Source organism: Panthera tigris, chromosome E2 (assembly GCF_018350195.1).
Source record: "Panthera tigris isolate Pti1 chromosome E2, P.tigris_Pti1_mat1.1, whole genome shotgun sequence".
Classification (NCBI taxonomy): Eukaryota; Metazoa; Chordata; class Mammalia; order Carnivora; family Felidae; genus Panthera; species Panthera tigris.
Window position 1 is genome coordinate 52,745,563 of NC_056674.1, and position 7,866 is coordinate 52,753,428.

The 7,866-nt window shown below is 51.9% G+C and overlaps 1 long non-coding RNA gene across 3 annotated transcripts; it reads left to right on the plus strand.

Moving 5' to 3' along the window:
* The first annotated feature begins 375 nt into the window (after window positions 1–375).
* On the plus strand, window positions 376–6,335 carry LOC122234110. 3 transcript variants are annotated; one of them, XR_006211850.1, is made up of 6 exons: window positions 376–497; window positions 1,490–1,652; window positions 2,002–2,125; window positions 5,005–5,078; window positions 5,258–5,363; window positions 5,572–6,335. It is a non-coding gene; the product is annotated as an uncharacterized LOC122234110 (long non-coding RNA). The 3 variants fall into 3 exon arrangements; XR_006211849.1 differs by lacking the exon at window positions 376–497 and having other exon boundaries at window positions 1,375–1,652; window positions 5,781–6,335; XR_006211851.1 differs by lacking the exons at window positions 376–497; window positions 2,002–2,125 and having other exon boundaries at window positions 1,374–1,652.
* The last annotated feature ends 1,531 nt before the right edge of the window (window positions 6,336–7,866 follow it).

The following is a 7,866-nucleotide window of genomic DNA, read 5'->3' on the forward strand; positions in this document are numbered from 1 at the left end:
TGAGACTCCGTGTTTCTTCCTCCCAGGAAGGGCGAGGGCGGCAGATGTTTCTCTAGAGAGAAATCAGTTCCCCTCACCCCCATCCTGCAGTCAGAATAGCAATGCAAGGGGACTAACGTTTGTGGGGTTCCTACTACGCACCACGTTCTACTACGGCGTCAGCTTTCCGAGTTACGATGTCATTGTCATGGCAACAATGCAGGATGGGTGTTTTTCGCAGAGGAAGCCTCTGAGGTTTGGAGAGTTGAGCTCCGTAGCTAAGGCCATACAACCAATACGTATCAGAACTGGAATTTGAACCTGGCTCTCCAACATTCTACAACTCGTGTTCTCTCGAATACAGCCTTTGGCTCTGTTCAAAATAGTCCTCTGGGCTCTGTGCCTAAAGCAATAGAAGATGTAGACCAAGGACATCAGACTTGGGACAGAAATATTCCGGGACATTTTTGTGGCTGAAAGCTCTGGACCTAGGGGGAGAAAGCCTTCAGACAAATCTGGTAAGACAAGGGCCTGGGCAGACATCTCCTCTGTTCATTCAACCCATCGGGAAGGGTGCTCCAGGCAGAAGGTACAGCATGTGCCCAGGCCTGGAGACGCGAGAGCGGAAGTGTGCTCGCTGCTGTTAGAGCAGAGCAAGCAAATGAGGAATCGGTAGGAGGTGTGGCCAGGGGGCTGGGCTGGATTCCTGGACCCTTACCGTCATACTCTTTCTGGAGTAGACTCTGCCCTGAATCAGGCCATTCTCCTGGGTGCCCTGGAAAACGATCCGGTGACCGTGCTCTCCAGAGCGCGTCTGATGGTAATGAGGCTCAGCCCGGAGACCATCCGAGTGGGTGACAGACTCCCAAATATCAGAGGCTGGCATACTTCCTCTACAAGCCAGTGGGTACACGGTATCGAAGAGAAGGGAAAAAATAATCGCAGCAGCGTCTGAAGAACGTAGACACGGTGTCTTGCTCTCTCGTAATGTATGTTTCAAGCAGCATAAGGAGTAAAAAAGTCAGATTCACATATCTCCTGCTGCTCGTGCAAAGAAAACGAGCGGAAGTTCCAAGGCAGCCGTTTCACCCATAAGATGCGTGATGTTGGGAGTCGTAATAAAAAATAAATATTTGGTCTCCGGGCCCTTTTCTGGCACAGGGCTCCTAAAACCTTAGGAATTTCCGGGGAGGAAGGTGATATAGGTGTCATTTGTTACGTTAACGAGGTGACCTTTGGAACCACCTAAGGATGGGGCTGGTTGCCAGGAGAACTAACCATGCGATGAGAAGGTTGGAGTTTTCAGTCCCTCCCTCAACTGCCTGTGAGAGGAGGAGGCTGGAGGTTGAATTAATGGCCAATGGCCAATGCTTTAATCCATTGTGACCATAATGAAGCCTCGGTGAAAATCCCAAAGGACCAGGTGTGGCGTGCTTCCTGATTGGTGGACAGCTTTCAGAGAGCTTCCTGATTGGTGGAGACAATACTCACAGTGCTTCCTGATTGGTAGACAGGGTTCGAGCGCTTCCTGATTGGCTGACAGGCGGAGATTCGGGAAGAGTGGGCTCTCAGAGACCGTGGAAGCTCCACCCCATGTCCCCACACCTTGCCCTATGCATCTCTTCCACTGGCTGTTCCTGAATTATATCCTTTTATAACAAACTTGTAACCTGGTAAGTAGAACGTTTCTCGGAATTTTGTGATCCCCTCTAGCAAATTAATGGAACCCAGGCAGGGAGTCGTGGTAACCTCTGATCTCTAGCTACTTAGTCAAAAGCCTGGGTGGCCCCTGGATTTGAGACTGGCATCTGAAGTTGAGGTGGGGGGGACAGCCTTGCAGGACTGAGACCTCAACCTGTGGAACCTGACGCTGCCTCTGGGTAGATCGTGTCCTGAGTCGAATTGTAGAACACCCGGCTGGTGTCAGAGAACTGCTCGGTGGTGTGGGAAAACCCACACACACACACACTGGAATTGGGTACAGAAATAGAGACGTGACTGGTATTTTCTGTACTAACACAGCGTGGCCAAATGTCAGTGCCAAGTCATTCAACGCGCATTACCAACTTCTTCCTGTGTGCCAGGAACTGGCCCTGCCCCGGAGGACAAGCAGTGAACCCTGTAGACACAGCCTCTCACTGAGCTTGTAAGTTAGGTGTGAAGCAATCACACTCGAGCTCCTTGGCCAAGCCATTGCTACTTTTCCACCTTAGTCTTTTCACCCGCAACATGGGGGTTATTTTGTGAGTGAAGTCAAGAGATGGCTGGGGACTAGGTATATAGGGTGAGAAATACTAAAACGGTTCATGGAGCCATATCATTTGATTTCTGCCTCTGGCTACTCTTAAGACATCATCTCTTTTCACATTCGCCCTAAGAAATCCAAGAATATTTAGAGTTGAGGACAGAGTCTTCCACCCTGAAGCAGCCCAGGCAGGACCATTCTGAATTTTAACTTGGTTTCCTAACGCCTCTCTCTCTAACTCTCTCTCTCCCCCTCTCTCTCTATAGATAGATAGATAGATAGATAGATAGGTAGATAGATAGATAGATATTTTTTTTGCAGGATACTTTTGTTTTCTCTCCTCCTCCCTCCACTACGGGTCAAAGTGTCTATGCTACTTTCTGAACCACAGGTTTTTCAACATGTTCTCTCAGGGATATACGGGAGGGAGGGTGTCTCTTCAACTCTAAGATTCCATGATGAGGAGCCTGGAGATTCTTGGGAGTTGGCTGCTTGTCCAATGCTACTCTCGCCACTGTCTTCTCTCTGGCAACTCACACTTCGCAAGAGCGCCGCTCCTAGGCTACACAGCAGGTTTCAAGTTATTTCGTGTTGGTTTCCGACCACCATTTCTAGGTGGTCCCAGACCTCTTTATTCCTCTGGTCTCCTGAAAGGCTGGTTCTGGCACCTGGATGTTTGTTTCCTCCTGGAGGGCCCCAGGCCCACCAGCAGGCACACCAGACATGTGCTTCACGTCTGTGGATGGACGAGATCAGGGGGAAACACATCTGGTCTGTGTCGTGACAGAGAGATGGCGAGAGGCTCGGGAGCGGATGCGGGATGGAGAGGTGGGGAGACAGGGCTGGGAGATGAGAACGTCTGAAGTCATTCCCCATCAGCAGGACTCTGAACGGAAAACTCTTTGTAGAGGAAGAGATCTCAGCAAGCTTGTAATCCCTCAGGCCCATTTGACAGAAAGGAAGGGGAAGCTTGAGACGCGAGACTACGGTGTCATAAATGCCAGAGCGGGGACTTGAACCTAGGTCTTCTGCCTCCCAGTCCAAAGAGAGAAGAGACCAGAGGAAACCCCCAGGGGATGTGGCCAGTGGTAAGGGAACAAGAAGAGCTGCTTGCCCTTGAAAATCACCGTTGCCTCAGTCACTCAGCCTTTTCACCTGCATCCATTTTATGGGTGAGGTTAAATAACTTGCTCGAAGCTTCCCACTGAGAACACGGCATAGGCGTGATTGGAACCCCAAAGCCATGGGGCGCCCGATGGCAAATGTTGCCCCCAGGGGATCAGACAACATGAGCGTTGTTTTGCTCTTAAGACACAGTCATCCTCTGAGAGGAAACCAAACCTTCCTCCAAGAAGACTTCCCTGAATGCGCCAAGCCACAAAAGCATCTTCCTGATGCAGATGTCTAAACTCCTAGGCAATGTGCTTTCTTCCACCTTGTTTCCCATGGATCTGAATGTCCACATCTTAAAGTTGACTACTGCCTGCTTCAGACTTCCTGGTCCCAGTTCCCCGCACCCCGCACTTCCCACATTTTCATTCAGTACCAAACTCTTAGGAGATGCTCAAAAAAGATGTGCTGAGTCACGGGGGAAACTCAGAGGAAGAGAAACCATAGGAATAAGGACTTGCCTGTTACTGATCCTTGACCTTCCATTGAGAAGCTCTAAGAAAAAAAAAAACAACCGATTTTAAAATCAAGATGACTTTCGTCATCTGCCATTGGGGAGAATACAAGTCAAAGCCCATAGGCCCACGTGGATATTCCAGAAATGGACTGTTACCTCCATTGGTTGATTGAATTAGGAAGTGTTCCCTCTGCGTCACCTAAACTCGTTACGTGTAAGATGGTGGGCAAAACGTCATGGTGTAAAGATAGTCATTTAATCCTGACTGTAAGCCTCAGGCACATGTCCCCTGGCCTTTCTCAGTCCTAAGTCCCTTAATGTTTTCACCTGGTGCTCACTGGTGGACACTGGGTCACGGCAATGACTGACACCTGCCCCACCTCACCCCACCCCCCCCAGCCACCTCTCTCTTTCCTCGGGGTCTCTAAACTTGACCTGTCAGCCCCTTGACTCTGAGGGAGAAGTGAGCTGGATACAGAGACTGCAGCGCGGGGTGGCTTCAAACTTCGGGATTCAAGATGAGCACGGCTGGTCTAATTGAAAATAACCTGGAGAAATGATCAGCCCAAACTCTCAGCTGAAGGAAACCCAGCTACAGAAGCGCCATCACAGCAGGGAGCCCGCACGGCACCCTCAAACCAGGACGGAAGGCCGGGAGAACTAAGTCCCCAGTACCCTGCCGGTCACAGAACAAACTCACTCACAAGCTGGATGGCCCCATTCCTCTGCATCGGGGCTCTTCCTCTATTACTTCCTAGCAGCATAACCATGGGCACGTCACTTCCCCCTTTCGAGCCTCCGTTTCTCTCCCTGAGAAATGGGCATACTGATCAGGACCTCTTTAGAGGGTAGCGGTTGGGACAAAAACCCTGCGATGGGGCCTGTTCCAGGCAGGCGTTTGATTTTAGCTAGTTTCCATTCTTTCAGCCTTCGCTTGCCCAAGGGCCTGGGGAAAGCCACTTTAATTTCTTTGTACCCCAGGCTCTGTCCCCGGTGTAGGGCTTGTGGAGATTTGCTGATCACCCCAAGGTGTCTTGTGTTTGCCTGTCAGAACTGAAAACAGAGCCCGACTCACGGAAGGGAAAATGGGTCAGGCCCAGGGGCTGTTTAGCCAAAGAGTGGCTGCTAACCGCACCTTACGCTTCTGCCTTAGGATCCGGAGGGGGTCCACCCTCCCCCTCTCGCCGGCTGCCCCCAGGGCTGAGCCTCCAGTGTCCAGGTTTGAAGGTGGGTCACCTTGGCCACAGATTTTACACGTTTCTCTCTCCCTGGCAAATGGGGGTGTCGGGGGGGGGGTGTGTGTGGCAGGGACCTGAACCACAGCTCCCACACCAAGAGTTGTTTATTATTATTATTATTATTATTATTATTATTATTATTTTAATCTAAGAACTAGTTGTTCTTAGATTAATAGCAGCCTGAGCTTCTGAGGTTCCTGGTGCAGAAATAAGGTCACGGTGAAGATATGGCCGTTTTGAAACCCTGGTGAACTTCAAGGACCAGCGCAGAGTGGTAATCACTCCGGTTTTGGCTCATCTTCCCTCCCTGTGGCCTGTGACTTCAAGGCCCGGGGCTGTCCCTACCTTTCAGACTTCCTCTCATGCAAATTGGCCCAGGCAGGGGTGTGTGGGGTTGGGGGGGAGGGTGCTGGCAAAAGAGAGGAGAGAGCAGAGGGAAGTAATAAACTCCAGCCTCCCCAGACCTACTTTCTGTCTCACAGGCAGACCTCTCAGGGGTCCACCCGAGCCCCAGCACGGCCTCAGTAAGGGCCTGCTTGCTTCCACTAAAGTCCCAAACCTGGACGGGCACACCCCATCCATCCCTCTCTCAAGAAATAAATGCATCCATCCCATTCAGAGAAAGATCACAGCTCTGAGGGGCTTATGGGTTTTCCTGCAATCCGGTCCTCTCGTCATCCCACATCTGTAGAGTCTCGAAACTGCCTCTTCCTGACGAGTGGGGCTGCGAGAGTAAGGGCCTAACTGAGCTAACAGGCACAGAGACCGGCGATCATGGAGCCTTTGGGAGAGGGGCTCGAGGGAGCCCTCCCAAAACAGGTCCCCTTCCCAGCCAGCCCCCACCGAGGACATCGCAGCAAGAATCATCCCGACGGAGGAGTTTGCGTGCTGACCCAAAGGGTGCAGGGGCTTTTCCCTTTGCTGGCTTCAGTTTAGTGGGACACATTCCTCGAGAGCCCAAGGCACCACGGTTGCCCTTGCAGGAAGGAGAAGTGGACAAGGACACAGAGGAGAGCAGGCCAAGATCCGGCAGTCCCGCCTCTGTACTGAGTCTGTGAGACCTTGAGGCCTTCAACCTCTGGGCTTGGGGCCTCAGTTTCCCCATCTGCAAGCAAGGGTGCTGGACTACACCAACTCTCCAGTCCTCTATTTCATCGGCACGCCAGTAAGGAGAGATCTGGTCCTGGCCCCATCCTTGCCTTAGGCAGGACTGACTTGTTCCCAATAAAAAAATCTCAAATCCAGATTCAGTGGCTTTCTGGCTCAACCATTTCTCAAGAAATAAACGCGCTGGTGACTATGGGGAGGAGAACGTCCAAACTGGCCCTGATTTGTGTGGACTGATGCACGGGCCCCTTTCCTGCCGAGCTTTCCAACTGACTGAGTGACTCCCGTCTGGCTTGGGAGGCCTCTGCCCACTGGGATTTGGAAGTTCATGGTGAAGTCTTGTGAGTACGACTCACGGCAGGGTCCCTGCCACTCCATTTACAAAAGGGACACAGGGGCCTCAAAAAGCCCACAACCTCCACAGGTTTCTGTGAAAATTTCCAACCCTCCTAATGTATGCAAATACCTTAAAAATATATATTTTTTAACATTTATTCATTTTTGAGCAAGGAAGGGGCAGAGAGAGAGAGAGGGAGACCCAGAACCCGAAGCAGGTGCCGGGCTCAGAGCTATCCGCACAGAGCCCGATGCGGGGCTCGAACCCAAGGACCGCGAGATCGTGACCCGAGCCGAAGTCGGAGGCTTAACCGACTGAGCCACCCAGGCGCCCCTGTAGGCAAATATCTTGAAATCTCAGAATACACATAAAACCCTTCAGGGCAGCAGAGCCAGTGCCCGGTGACCTTGGCCAGGTCACGTAAAGCTTTTGGGATGGCATTCCTTTGGCTACAAAATAAAGAGGTTGAGCTGAATTACTCAATCTCCAACATCCCCCCCCCCCCCCCCGTCCTGCCTCTATAATTATGTACATATGAGTAGACGGCCGCAGGCTCTGGGTAATGAAAAAAATAATACGCATGAGCCCTCAGTTGCTTCTTCCCTCTCATACACAGGTCTGTGGATACAGACTGACAGTTGGCATGGATAGAGGGCCGTCAATATACATCTCTATCAGTAGAGGTCTCCGTGGCTGAAACTGTCCTCAAATGTGACACAGGGCAAGGTGTGATGTCACTGTGGGTTATGACTTGCGCTCTCTCTCCAGCTTTCTTGCTCCTGTTAGCCCGTGGGACTAATTCTTTTCTTTCAAACATGTCCTCAATGGGGAGGGAAGGAGCTCGGCGGGAGACCCAGAAAACTCAAGGGCGTCTCGCAGCACACGTGGGACGCGACGGGGAAAGAGCTGTGATCTCAAAGCCGTAGAATAAAGGGTGGGGGTCTATCACGTTCCCTGCGGGCTCAGGAAGAGCAAGCCGGGGGGCCATACAGGATGGGGGGCCCCTCAGTGGCCTCCAAACCCTCCAAATAAGTCTGCTCCGAGAAACAAAGGTGCCTTGTTCTCCCAGAGAACAAGCCTGTGAGCTGAGGCTGGAGGGGAGAGGGCGGGCGGGTTGGGGAGAGAAAACCTTGGCCCAGGGAGCAGCAGCAGGGGGGGTGCCCAGCCGGGGCGTCTCTGATGAAAACGTTCAGCTTGATGTGGCCTCTCTGGGTTCCTCTGAACACGCTCAGCGACAGGCACCGAGCAGCGCCGTCTGTGTTTGAAGGTATTTCTCTACAGCAAACACCAGGCGGGGAAGAGAAAAACCCAAACCACTTCAAGTGGATTTCAA